The following is a 14,463-nucleotide window of genomic DNA, read 5'->3' on the forward strand; positions in this document are numbered from 1 at the left end:
GTTTTACATAAACAAACAGGTGTGGATCATCAGGCACCTCAGAAAGATCTGCCAAAACAAAAAGAGCAAAACAATAACAACAAAGAAATTTGGAACATAGGAGAAAAGAGATTATGTAGGGAGAAGGAAAAAAATATTCTCTAAACTATCATTAAAATCCTTAAAGGAATAAGAGAAAACACTGAATCCAAGGACCAAACAAGATAATACAAAAAGGAATAAAAATAAAAATAATAACAACAACAAAAATAATAATAAGCCCACTGACAATTAAGGTATGATATAAAATGCAAAAAAAAGGGGATGGTTATAATATGAAGGTAAAGAAATCTCCCATAAATCAAGTAAAGAAAAAGAAATTAAAAATAGAGAAGATATCTATATCTATATACACACACATACATATATACATATGTACATATGTATATATACATATATGTGTGTGTGTGTGTGTGTATTTTTTAATTAAAGATCAATTCTGCAATTCTGGAGATTTAAGACAGAGAACAAAAAAATTGGAGGAAGAAGAGAAAATCATCAATACATCACCAAAATACATTCTCAGATTTGAAGGGTCCACACAATATCCTTGACAATGCATGGAAATTGATCCATACCAAGGCATATCAACATGAAATTTCAGAAAACTGGAGATTCAGAGATAACTGAAAACATTCTATTGTAAGAGTAAAAGAAATTGAAGTTAAAAAGTGAAGGACCAGGTATTGTTAAATTCCTCTGCTACACCCTGAGGCAGTTAAGACAACCCCTACTAGGCTATTTTGCTGATTCATAGCCTAGAGCATACAGGGCCCGAACCAATCAGTTTGAATGTGTACCCCGCTTAGGAATAACCAATCACCCCTGCCCAATCTGTTCCCGCTAATGAATGTACTAATCATGTCTCAGATTTGTTGTTCAATTTTCCCGCGCCTCATGCTGATTTGTTCTGATGTATGCAAAGCCCCCGCCCTCCCCAAGAAGTGTACTTAAGCTCTGCTCAACCCCTGCTTGGGGCTCTTGGCTGCTCACTCTTCTTGAGTGGGCCAGGAGCCCCAGCGCGTTGGAATGGATCCCCAATAAACCCCCTTCTGCAATTGCATGAGTCAGTCTCTTGGTGGTCTCTTCCTCCGATGTTTCGCCAGACCCTTAAGTGTAAGGTCTATAAGTCTTGTGAGACTAATAGAAAATGAACAATTCCCCAAAGACAGTGAACCAAGAAAAAAGAACACAAAGAATCCATGAACAGAAGATACAATGCCAGCAAGAAGCAAAGGGAATCACTAGAATCATGCTTCTGAGAAGTCCTAAGAGAAGAGGAAGGCAAGAGGTTCGTGGAGCACCCAGTCCAGGATGGAACAGGTGACAGGTTCCAGGAGAGACTGCTCCAGGACATTGAAATTGAGAGAGTACCTGATGTGACCAAATGTATTGAGATGAGATGTAGAAGTTGGTGGGGAGATTGGGTGGAACTAATAATAAGTGCAAGTGCACAGAAATCTAAAAGAAAACTAGTTATTAGGTCCAGAGAAAACAAAAACTTACACAGGAGGGAATCACATGTCTCCTGAGTGAACAATAGTTAAGTAATATAAACATGGACTACAGATATAACCAAAATTACAACACGACTGTACTTAGAGTACTGAGAAAGTGAATCATCCAGGTGCCCATGTGAATAAGTGAGTGGTGGCTGTACTAGTGGTGATGGGGAAAAAGATAAAATTCTCTTCCGACCTGGAGAGAAGTCAATAAGTAATGTAAAAGGGTTTAAATCACTATGTGGCCATGTGCTTATATGTCACATGTCACATAGAGATACAGAGGGGACTTCCAAAGAGTGAGCTAAAAGAAGTTCAAAGGTTGTCTCTGAGAAGCAGAAAATGGTGACGAGGAAGGGGTCCTACTATTTTCATAACAAGCCTTATGAAAAATTTTCACTCTTTAAGTTATATAGAAATTAACAGGCATAAAATATGGAAAAAAAATACAAGGTAACTACAGAGACTTTTCAAATGAACAACACCCTTTTCCCCAATCTCTGTGACAACACTGTCTTGTTTCAGATCTCACTTGTATTCCCCCAACCACTCACCCACATAACAAGGACACTAAGGAGAGGGAAGGGAAACACTGGATGATTCTGGGATCTGCTCAGCCAGGATCATATTAGAATCCCTGGCTCTGTTTTTAGTCTGTTTTCACCAGATAACTTCTTCTGGGCAACTTAAAAGTTTTATATTGAAATTATAAGTTTAAAAACCAGGCTGACTCAATACTTGCATATTTCTTCTTCCTTACTTTCCATTGAAAGGTCCAAGCAATCGATTTCAAATCCATTTCTCTTTTGACCAAAGAGAAAGGAGGCTTCATTCAAAGCCCTGAAGCAATAAGAAAAAAAAAAAAAAGTCTACTCTGTGGCATGGTTTAAGTCATCTTCCAAGTCCTCTCATAAGTGAAATTTCCTGAATAATATTGACCAAATTATATTGTTATAATATAATTATGTTATTATATAATTATATTATACATAGTTAATATAATTTGTACATGCACGTACAAGTATGTAACAATGAATTATACCATTATGTATAATTACAATGTTCCAATAAAAAATATGGACAAAGATAAGTGATTCAGTCTGAAGTGAATCACTTCTGGGTCATTTTTTCAATGGTTTTGTTGTGGAGGGCCAGGTGTGGTCTTGACTTATTCTTCCAGGCCATGTTCCCAGTCTGCCTCCTGTATGCAGTGGTTCTGGGTCACCATTTTTCTCTTCATTCACTGAGTTCTTGTGTTCTAGGCAATGTGCTTTCTTTTGCTACATAAAGTACAGCACTACACTGTTATGAAGTAGGGACAATCAACATGTGTCCCTCTCTAACCCATTTTGTCCCATTGTCTCAGATGTGGAGCACCCTATAAAAACTTAAATATAGCATATAATATAGATGATGATTAAGTGATAAAATAATCAGAATATAAAATTAATATTAATAATATATAATCTCTAGTTATGATTTCCAACCTATTTTAATGTACCTGTCAATTTCATTGAAATACTCACAGAATGGAAAACTGTGGCATAATGGGTTAAAGAAGGTATTATAGTTAGAGGATTGGGGGTCATTGTATATAACTGTGTAACCACCACCTGAACAACACAGAACAAGTTTCTTATGCTAAAAATTCCCTCATGACCTTTTGCTGCCACATATACATTTTTTAAGTGTAGGATAATTGTATACATACCATTCTTTAATCTGAATATTTCTCTTAAGATGCATTGGACATTTTCTATGGAAATTAATAATAGTTTTTTTATAACTTTTTTTTAAATGTTAGGGATATTATGGACACTAAATACATGCTCAACCACTGAGCTAAACCCCAGCCCAAGAACTTAATTTTAATGGCTACATAGTATTCCTTCAAATCACTGTTAAAAACAAAAGGGGGGGGGAATAATAGAAACAAATAAAAGGACAAAATCTATCTAACCAAATAGTTTTGATATGTGTTTTTTTCCTGCTCCCTCTTGGTGAAACTATTTTTCAATTATATTACATTATTCAAATTTTTTTTTTTTTAAAATGTGTCTTTTGTTTTTGTTACCACTGTGTTCTCTTCCTGTTTTGTTTCTAATTCCCATTATCTTGCCCTTGCACCTTCCTAGTCTCTAATTTCTTCTTAGGTTATCAACTTTCTCTCTATCTTCATATAGACTCATTTAGATTTCATCTCTATTTCTCTTCCCAACACTAGATCCTGATTCCCAGGAGCCTATTGGGTAGTATTGGTATGTACATGTACTTTTTGCAACTCAAACTACATCAAAAATTGAACTCCTAACCCCTTTCCAAATCTTTTTTCTTCTTGTTTTCCTTCCTTCTTTCAACTCAGGGCCTTGAACATTCTAAGCAAGGCTCTACCAGAGCTACAACACTCACCTCTACTTCTTTTAAAAAATTACCTATTTCAATTGTTGAAAGTACTTCTTTGCATCGCTAAAAAAAACCCTCAGGCATTTCAATTCCTTTCCATCATCTCATAGTTTCGATGGACTGAGTGTTAAATTATTGAGTCTGTTCCAAACGTCTCGGACTTCCTTTCCATTTCCACCATCACTACCCAGATTTGGAGGTCCCCTGCTCCTCACCAGAGTTGTACCAAACCCTTATTCTAATCTACCAGCCCTAGTCTGGACTCCTCTGCTCTGCTGTTGCACAGATTTTCCAGTCCTACTTGAACATATCTAATGACTCCTTATCAGATAAGAAGCAATTTGCACCCTCTGTGCAGGCACCTTTCCCTCCCATTCCGCACCCCCTTCATGTCGGGTGACATCAGCCTGGGACGTTCCCTAACTCTTCACTTTTGTTTTACCTTGGGCTCTTCCTCAGTTTTTCTGACTCCTACGTGACAGGTATTTTGCACTATACAGACAAGAATCACAATGCGCCCTGCCCACCGACTCTCCCAGTTTAGCCAGGTCTCCCCAACCTCAAGAGCAGCTGGGGAACAAGTGCCTACACAGGCCATAGACCCCAGGGGAGGGGCTGGCTGCCCAGGAGGCTAAAGCTCTTTGCATTTCTTTTGGGCACGAAAGGAGAGCATGTGCTGGGGAGGAGCGACCTCTCCCATTCCGGGAGCTCTCGAAGCGCACAAGTGCACAAACGAACTTCCCGCTCTGGAAGGCAGTCTTCACTTCCGCGTTCCAGCGTGTGGCGGGCGAAGTCCGACAGAAGCCTTAACCAGGGCAGAAAAAGTAGAAAGACGACAGCGAACGGGCTGAAGCGGTCGCGCTGTAGCGGTCGCGCCTTCTGATTGGCTCGGATGGCCGTCTGACAAGCCGGGTGGCCGCTGATTGGCTGCGTGGGCTCAGGAGCTACGTGCGGCGTGAACGCTAATAACCCTGAAGGCCGGGTCTCTGACCGGCAGTAACCCCGGTGAGAGGTGAGGAGGGCATCGGCGGAGCCCCGCCCCGCCCCGCTCCGCCCCGCCCCGCCAGGCTCTGGCTCCGGGCGTGAGGCCGCGGTTTGGGCTGCGGGAGCTGCCCCTGAGAGTTCAGCGCTCAGCGTTGCAGGCAGAGCCTGGCTGGCGGTCTGCGCACAGAGCAGCCGCGTTCCGACCTCAGCGGGTCTGTTAAGGAGTTTAGTGAGGACGGGGGCGTTGGAGTCACAAGGACGGCAGTTCTGTGGAATCACACGGATGGCCGCGGTGGCTCAGCGAGGTGGCAGCTTGTCCTCCCCGCCTCTGCGCACTCTGCCCTGTTGGTGGAAAAGGCACGACCGGAGGCTTCGGCCTGACGCTGGTCTTGCTACGGCGGGCGCGGCTTCTCCCACGCTCACATCCGGGGCCAGGGAGACCTGTGGGGACAGCCTTTCCTGAGGAAGGGAGGAGGAAGGAACGAATGTGTACATGAACGATAAAGGGTGACGCGCATACGTTGGTGGTGGGAATGTAAATGGTGCAGCTACTGTGGAAAACAACTGGTGAGCCCACAAAAAGTTAAACATTCAATTGCATGTGACTCAGACACTCCAAAGCTAGGTACCCAAATGAATGCAAAGGAGTTCTCAAATATTTGTTCATAAATGTTCATAAAAGCGCTAGTCACAGTGCCCCAAAGTTCATTACAATAGATAAAGCAATACACAGCTGTAATACGCATTAAATAGAATATTAATAATCCATTAAATGGATTATTAATAAAAAGGAATGGAGTACCAATTTATGCTACAGGGCGGATGAACATGCAAATAATTATCCTGGCAGAGAAACCAGACACAGAAGCTCACATAATTCATTTCTGTGAAAATCCAGAATAAGTAAATCCATAGAGAGAAAGCACATTGGTTGTTGCCAAGGATGGAAGGTGGAGTGGGGGTGGGGGGAAAATGAGGAGTTCCTGTTGAAAGGGTTTGGGATTTCCTTTGGGGTGATAAAAAAAAAAAAAAAAGTTTAGGGACCAGAAGTGGTGGTTATGCAATATTGTAAATGTATTAAATGCCACATGATTTTTTTTTTAAAAAATATTTTTTAGTTGTAAATGGATCTTTCATTTTATTTATTTATTTGTATGTGGTGAGGACGGAACCCAGGGCCTCACACATGCCAGGCAAGTACTCTACCACTGAATCACAACTCCAGCACCCCACAAGATTTTTAAAAATGATTACTTTATATTGTGTAAAGTCTACTTCAAATTACCTAGATATAATGTATATCAATATAATGTATATAGATATAATGTATATCTAAAGATTTCACTCTACATATCTGAAATGAACTAAAAGGGGTGTTTTTCTACTGACCAAAATTCTCTCAAGAAAGGAGTGAAAGTTTCTCTGTAACTTTGGACCGTTGGTTCCCTTTCATATTCAATTTTTAATTTTTTTCATCTAGTTGTTTACAAGGTTTTTCAAAGCCTGGCCTGGCCTTGGTTATTCACCGCTCCCACTGGACTTGGTCCTAGACATAAAGGACCCTTTTGGTCCCTCTGAGAAGGTCCTTGCCTGGGCCCTGGACCACCATAAGTCAGCACAGCACACACTGTTCTTTTGTGAGCCCTCTCAGAACAGGGTATAGCAGGCTGGGCAAAACAGTCATTGAGGGGCAGACTGGGTTGCCAAAATAAGAGGGTTCTGCCACTGGCAATCCCAGAGTAGAATCTCAGCTTCTTGGAGCCTGTGGCATTTGCCTCAAAGTCAGTGTTCATGAATCAGCCCTTTGCCTGTAGCTGTAGCTCACAGAGTAGGACTCCACTCCCACTAACATTCCCCCCAGTATGTAGTAGAGACATAACTTAAAAGAAGACATGAGATCTTTCCATTATTGGATTAAGTACTGACTGTTTTAAATGAAGGGAGACATTTCCAATAAAGTAAGATGCCTTTGGAGGAGTACAGAACTTTACAAGGGGGTGGAGTATGAATGAAAAGAAGAGAGGAAACGTCAGGTCTGATTTTGTGGTAGAGAGGAGAGGGCTTAAAAACTCAAATGTGGCTCAGTGTTAAGGTGGGTCAGGAGGTGGAGAGAGCTGGGTTCTTGCAGAACACAGGAAGCTTGTGTAGTTTGTACTTGAGTTCAGCTCCCTGCCATTGGCAGTCAGGGAGGAGGGCTACCACCAGGCTTTGCCTCTAAGTATAACTCGGTATCACTGGCCGGCACTTGGGTATAAAAGCAGGGCTGTCTTTTTGGTCCTCAGGAGAGCTAAGAGGTGAGACCTCAGTTCTGGAGCCAGACCACAGTGCCACTGTCCACACTCTCACAGGTTCTCTCCAGATCTGATCCAGCTACCTCTTTAGTTGAATTCATGCAACAACAGCACCTACTTCTGATAGAGTGAGGTGATGTGCTGTTTAGTCTGCAGTGTGGTGCTTGTCTGTAGAAATGTGGATATTGCTATTATCAGTAGTGCCTGTCCTCTAGTCTGGTGGACAGAGATCTTGGATTTTGACTCTGAGGAAAGTTGGATTTGTTTTGTGCAGTGGCCAAAACATTTTTCACTAATATAGCACATAGTACCTGGATTCTTCCAGCTAGTGTAATTTGGGAGAGCAAATTTATCATCTTAGACTCCAGTTTCTAGAATTTACCTTTTGTCTCCTTGACATTTGAGACTGAGAACCATACAACTATATAATTAAGGGAAGACAGAGTACTTCCTTTAATGAAGTACTTCAGTTATTTTTTAGTATATTTGGGTTTTATTGATTCAGTTGTTATATGTATGTATGATTATGCCACAGTGAAACCCACTATTATGTCCATTACAAAACTTCTTTATTTTCAAATTGGATTGTCTTTTTTGTATGGTTTTTGAGTTATAAGCATTCACTTTATGTTTTGAGTTTGAGTCCCCTATCAAATATATGATTTGCAAATGTTTTCTCCCATTTTGTGGGTTACTTTTTCAATTTCCTTTTAAAAAACATTTTAGTTGTAAATGGACACAATACTTCTATTTTATTTACTTATTTTTATGTGGTGCTAAGGATTGAACCCAGTGCCTCACATGTGCTAGGCAAGTGCTGTACCACTGAGCTATAGCTCCAGCCCCAAACCTTTTCGATTTCTTGATAACATTTTTTTCAAAGGACAGTTCTCAGTTTTGATAAACTTCAAATTATCTTTTTTTTTTCTTTGTTTTTTTTCTTTCATATCTAAGAAACCACTGTCTAATCCAAGGTGTTGGAGATTTTACATCTATGTTTCTCCTCAGAGTTTTATAGCATTAGGTGATTCATTTGGAGTTAATATTGAGTTAGTGGGCCAGCATTCCTTTGCATGTGGATATCCGGTTGTCCCAGCAACATTTGTTGAAAAATGTTATTTTTTCCTTGTTGAATTGTCTAGACACTCTCATCAAAAATCAAATTTACCCTAGATGTTGGGGTATACAACTACACTATTAATTAATTTATGTGTGTTCTTATGCCAGTAGTGTCTCACTTTATCTTGATTATTGACCCTCAGAAGTACTTTTGAAATCAGGAAGTATTAGTCCTCCAACTTTGAGCTTGTCTTGCCAGTTTGTTTTGGCTATTCTGGGTCTTATAAATTTCCCTATAAACTTCAGGATCAGTTTGTCAAATTCTCTTCAAAAAGGAATTAGAGCAGGGCAAAATGTTGCATGCCTGTAATCCTAGCAGCTCTGGAGGCTGAGGAAGGAGGATCACAGTTGGAGGTCAGCCTCAGCAATAGTGAGGCACTAAGCAACCCAGTGAGACCCTGTCTCTAAATAAAGTACAGAATAAGGCTGGGGATGTGGCTCAGTGGTTGAGTGCCCCTGAATTCAGTCCCCAGTACCAAAAATAAAAAAATAAAAAAAGAGCTAGGCACAGTGGTATATTCTTATAATCCTAGTGACTCAATAGGCTGAGGAAGAAGAATCACAAGTTGGAGGTCAGCCTCAGCAACTCAGCAAGACCTTAAGCAACTTAATGAGACACTGTCTCAAGATAAAAAATAAAAAGGACTGATAATGTGGCTCAGTAGTTAAGGGCCCTTGGTTTCAATTCTCAGTACTTTGGTTGAAAAAAGTTGAAATTTGATAAAAATTGCCTTGAAATGATACATAAATTTCAAGATATTGCCATGGTAACAATATTAGTCTTCTAATCCATGAACATATACTTCCTTTGAATATCTTTCAAGTACTTTCTCCTTTAAAATCTTTCAACAGCATTTTGTAGTTTGAAGTGTATCATCATACTGGACATATCTTTATTTTTGATGCTACTATAAATGGAAGTATTTTCTCAATTTCATTTTTAGTCTATTCAGTGCTAGTTTAGACAGAATACAATTGATTTTTGTATATTGCTATTTTATACACACACACACACACACACTATATATATATATATATATATATATATATATATATATATATACATATATATAAAATATTTTTTAGATGCAGGGACCTTTATTTTTATTCATTTATTTATATGTGGTGCTGAGAATCAAACCCAGTGTCTCACACATACTAGGCAAGTTCTCTACCACTGAGCCACAGCCTCAGCCCCTATTGCTATTATATCTTGAAACCTTGCCTAAATTGTTTATTTTGTAGAAATTTTCATATTCTAGTTATATCGTCAGGAAGCAAAGGTAGTTTTACATCTTTTTGTTTAATTTAGGTGCTGCTTCTTTCATTGCTCTGACAGATATTTTGGGGAATATCATGGTTCTTTTAGGGAGGAGGGAGAAAATGGTGGCCATTGGTATAAAAATAATTAAATCTTGATGCCTAGACTGGTCCTTAATCTCTTTATCCCTTCTCATAAAATATGGAGGAGCAGAGTTCACTGCTTTGCCCCCAGGGAGCTCTTGCTCTCCATCTCACCCTCCTAAGAAAGCTGTCACTCATTCCCTTAACTGTTTTCCAGTTCTAAAATCTCTCTGGTTTCCTCTTTCTTTGAATAACTTTTGCAGACAAGGAAGAAACCAGTCCGAGGAACAAACAGATATAGAAAATATGGAGGAGGCACAGAGGTGTGTTTAATCAGAGGGAGGACAGCCAGGTGTGGAAGAGGAGGAACTGAGAAGGCAGCAGGAGCACAGTGAGGACATGTTGTTTCCCTGGGATGCCAGTCCATGACAACAGCAGATGCAGCAGGGCAGGTGCAGTTATGGGACAACCGAAAAATTATTCTGACTTCAGCATTTTAAACAAGGTAGAAAGGGAGTGGGACTCAAGGTAGAAAGCCATATACTCACTGATGAAAATGTCACCCTCAGTCTAAGTTAGTAAGGTCTGGCAAAGCCTCGATGTATGTTATCTTTGATTTTGGATACTCAGAATTAGAGAGTCCTGTGTTACAATGACTAAGAGTCGTGCTTCTTGTTCAAGACAAGGGCAACCTTAGATCAGAAAGTGAGGTGAACTGACAGAACTAGTTCTCAGAGCTCATAGAAGCCGAGTTGTTGGTCAAGGAGGTTCCTGCTGGAATATGGAGCTTGTACAGATGGTACAAGTTCTGCCCTCTCTTTGCCACAAGAGGATTACCAAAGCCGTAGAAGCTGAGAGTAAACCAAACCAAACACCTTTTCCATCACATGGTGGTGAAGCCCTCTCTACTCCAGGAATCCACACAGCTTCCCTGGATTATTTTTTTTTTCCTGCTGTTGTGAGTCAGTGGTCAGGAAGCCGTTCATTGCCTGGAGGCCAGGACTTTCTAGGAGCTGGGCTGCCCAGCCTGGTTACCATGTAACCCATTGCTTTCCCAGGCAGAGCCTCTGCAGCTGCTGTCAGCCTCTCCCAGCATCTCTGTCTTGGGTCCATGTGACCACGTGACACATGTGGTCCTGGCATGCCTCCAGGCCAATGTGCAACTGCAGGTATGTGTTTGATTTAATAGGAGCAGACACCTCCTTTCCTGCTGCCCAGAGTTTAACCTAAAGTTACCCCTTGGAAGGGTAGGGCAGGTTACTGGGGTATGACTCAACCATTGTAACTATTTTTATATTTATTTTTAACTCTTAAAGGTTCAGGACACACATGGGATGGTGGACCATAGAGACAGGTCCCAGGAGATTATATCACAGCCAAAACACTCTAAGACACAGTGCAATCAGAATCACTTCACTTTTATTATTAACAAACATAATCTCAGATCAGTACAACTAGCTTCAGACTTGATATTCCAAAATTATTCTTAGGTAACCAATAACTACTATCTCACATTAAAATGGGAAGAGGAAAAAAAAAAACCCACTCAGGCAAGCAAAAGGTACCCTGCATAAGAGACACATCCATCTCCAATGGTTGCATTTAATCTCTTGAGAACCATGTAGGCTAATAATGACATCCAGACATATGTGCATGTCAAGTTTGTGGTGGATATTGCTACTAGAAAAGTCTGTGGGGCTTGAGAATTCCTCTGAAGATCCCAAAATGCTTAATAATAAGCTTTAGTCATACTTCAAAACTGTCCTTTGAGGTAGGTCAGTATTATTATCATACCACATTTTAACAGAAGATAAAGCAAGGCACATTATAACTGAGTGATTTGTCCAGTGCAACAATTTCAGTGTTCCTTCTCAAAGTTCATGTGTTGGAACATTAATCCCCAAAGCAACAAATTGAGAGGTGGGACTTTAAAGAGAGGTGATTAGCTCAAGAGGGCTCTGAATGGATTAATGACATTGTCTGGGGAGTGGGTTTGTTATAAAAGCGAGGGTCACACGGTTGGTGGCACCAGGTTAGAAGGCCCAGACTTTGCCCACTAGTGTAACAGGGTCACCTTGCTTTGTTTACCTTTTAGACTTACCCCTTTGAGCTACATACAGTACACTGAAGATATTAGCAAACCAAGCATACTTTCCACTATAAGTCTACTACCACCATTCCATGTTTCAAATATCAAATACATTCAAATTGCTTCTACTCTCCTTCAAATTTGGGCACTTTAATAAAAACATTCCTAAGAAAGGCTTTTAAAATGAAACTTAGAGGGGAATCCTTCAAGTCTCTTCACTGATAACACTCCAGCCAGGCTTCTGTTGATTTAGGGCACTGCTGCAGGCTCTCAGGGGTAAAGGACTGCTCAGAGGGAACCAGGAGGAGCATAACCACAGGATTAGAAAAGAAGTAAGACACCCGAATCTGTTGTCAGCACACCCATAAGGCAAGGATTGAGTAATTAACTCTTGATGAGAGTTTCTCATTAATGTGTCACTTGAATTGAGCTTTAGAATCTTGAAGAGTGTTCTTACTGAACCAGCGTGCCCCTACCAACACATCTACAGAGTTACTGGGGACCTCACCGTGAGGTCACCATACCCATGTGTGTAGGGACATGGCATAGATCAGAACCATGGAACAGGATGAGAAGAAAAGAGAAAGGTTGAGTTTATTGTTTATATATTATCAAGCAGACATTTGATGACCTGTAGAATTAAAACCATTCAACAGACATTTCTGGTAATAGGCACAGAGTAGGCAGCTCTTCATGAGGTGATTTTCTACTAAAATGAACAGCTTAAGGACAGGTTGCCTTACTGCAAGCTGGAAGGCCCTGCTTCCTCCCATGGTTAGATCTCAGTGGACAGAGCATTTGGGATTGCACATTGCTGATCCTGGTAGAGCAGAGTCAGGCTTCTGCTTTAAGGACTGAGGTTCAGGGCAGGACAGGTCCATGGTCTTCAAATAGTGGTGTTCTGTGTTTTTCTAGACTTCTTCTATCTTACTTTCTGCCCTAGGTTGTGTGGTAGGGGATGTTGATTAGTTTGCTGAACAGACACAAATATTTTCAGCAAAGTTCATGGCATCTCATATCCCACATTTCAGCCAAAGGTTTACATCAGACTCTGGCTCCAGGCTGGGGCCCTTTCAAAATGAGGCACTTGGGACTTGCCCTTATTTCTTGTGCTTCCCAGTGAAGACTATGTGTCCTCCTCCTTCTACAAGGATTGAGTGTCCCCTGGGAGCAAGCAGTCTTACTGAATATGCAGGAGGCACTGAGCATGCTTTCTGTTCCAACCCAGAGAGAGGAGACTAACTTCTAACCCTGCTTTGCTCTGAGATTGGCTCACTGATATGGTGGGCATTTGGCTTCACAGGAGACTGAAGCTGTCTGAGCCAGGGATATTTCTAGAGCATTCGCTAAACTTTCTGAAGTTATCAGTGTGGCACAGGCACAGAGGGGTGAAGTTAGAGAGGATCTGGAGACCAGCAAAGAGACAGTCAGCTCTCCTTGCTAAAGAGAAACAATAGTTCTGTGCTCATGAGATTTGTGTCCGCAGGACAGGGAGCTGCCTAGATAGCAAGTTCTCACTTCCCTGAACAGACATAGGCGGCTGACTCTTCAGACAAAGAAGAAAACATTGGAGAACAGAGTGAGCCAGCAGAGGAAAGATGACAGATGGAGTAGAGCCAGAAAACTGAAACAGTTAAGAAATTCCTGTCCCACCCAGGCAGTCCTATATGCAATCTGATGGTCACAAAGCAAGGATACATGAAAAGGTACAACACTGGGGGAGGAAGCCTATGTTTTATTCTATGTAAGGAGAAACTGTAATGAATAAATGGACCCACTATCTAACTCAGTTCACTAGAACACCCAACAAATTACTCACTCAGTGACTTTTGAACCCTTGGGCAGTGTGCTGTCAGAGCTCTTCCTTCGGAAAGTGATCTCTCAGGAGCTGCCTATAGACCCTACCCCTCTAACTGTCCATCTCCTGCCCAGCAGAGGGAGGAATGAGTAAACCAATGGGCTCCTCTTCTCCTTCAAGCTTTTTTAGCACTTCTTTTTCAGAGGGAGATACTCCCAGTGAATATTTTCATGCTGCAATACAAATTATGTCTATACACGTTTAACTCTGACCCAAGTTCACCTGCTAAAAATCTTTCCATTGTTGGATGTTTGGAAATGCCATAGCCATCCTATCACTACGAGGGCAGTGACCAAATTCCTGAAAATAGCACAGCAGAAAGATGAAAGAAGTTGGACAAGCAGCTCATGGAATCCTCAAAACTCAATGAGCTCTTCCTGTATCCATCACTTCTAGACACAGTCGTTCATCTATAAAATAACAAATCTCCTTAATACAGGGGGAATTTTTTTTTTCCCCCAGAAGAGATCACTTCCCGTTTATCCTCAGTCTAAACTATATTGAGACATTAAGATGTGCTGCTGTAATCTAACATTGCCAACCTTCATGGCCATCCCCTAATCAGTCAGGAGAGAAAGGATGCATACTGGGTGGAGAGGCTCCAGGTCTCTGCTAGGTAGGCAGCTGGGTCTGACTACAAAAAGAACTTTCCTACCTCAACCACACCCTTACTTAAAAATCATATCCGGCATGCTCACTCTCCCCTGATGAATGACCTACTTTGCAAGCTCTGTGATAAATAGTTATTTTCATCTTCCATCTAGCAAAGTGTATGATGACAGTTAATGAGCACTTTTGAGAAGATTTTGTTGCATAGCTAAGTGGAGCCACCTG

The sequence above is a fragment of the Callospermophilus lateralis genome, chromosome 15 (assembly GCF_048772815.1).
Source record: "Callospermophilus lateralis isolate mCalLat2 chromosome 15, mCalLat2.hap1, whole genome shotgun sequence".
Classification (NCBI taxonomy): domain Eukaryota; kingdom Metazoa; phylum Chordata; class Mammalia; order Rodentia; family Sciuridae; genus Callospermophilus; species Callospermophilus lateralis.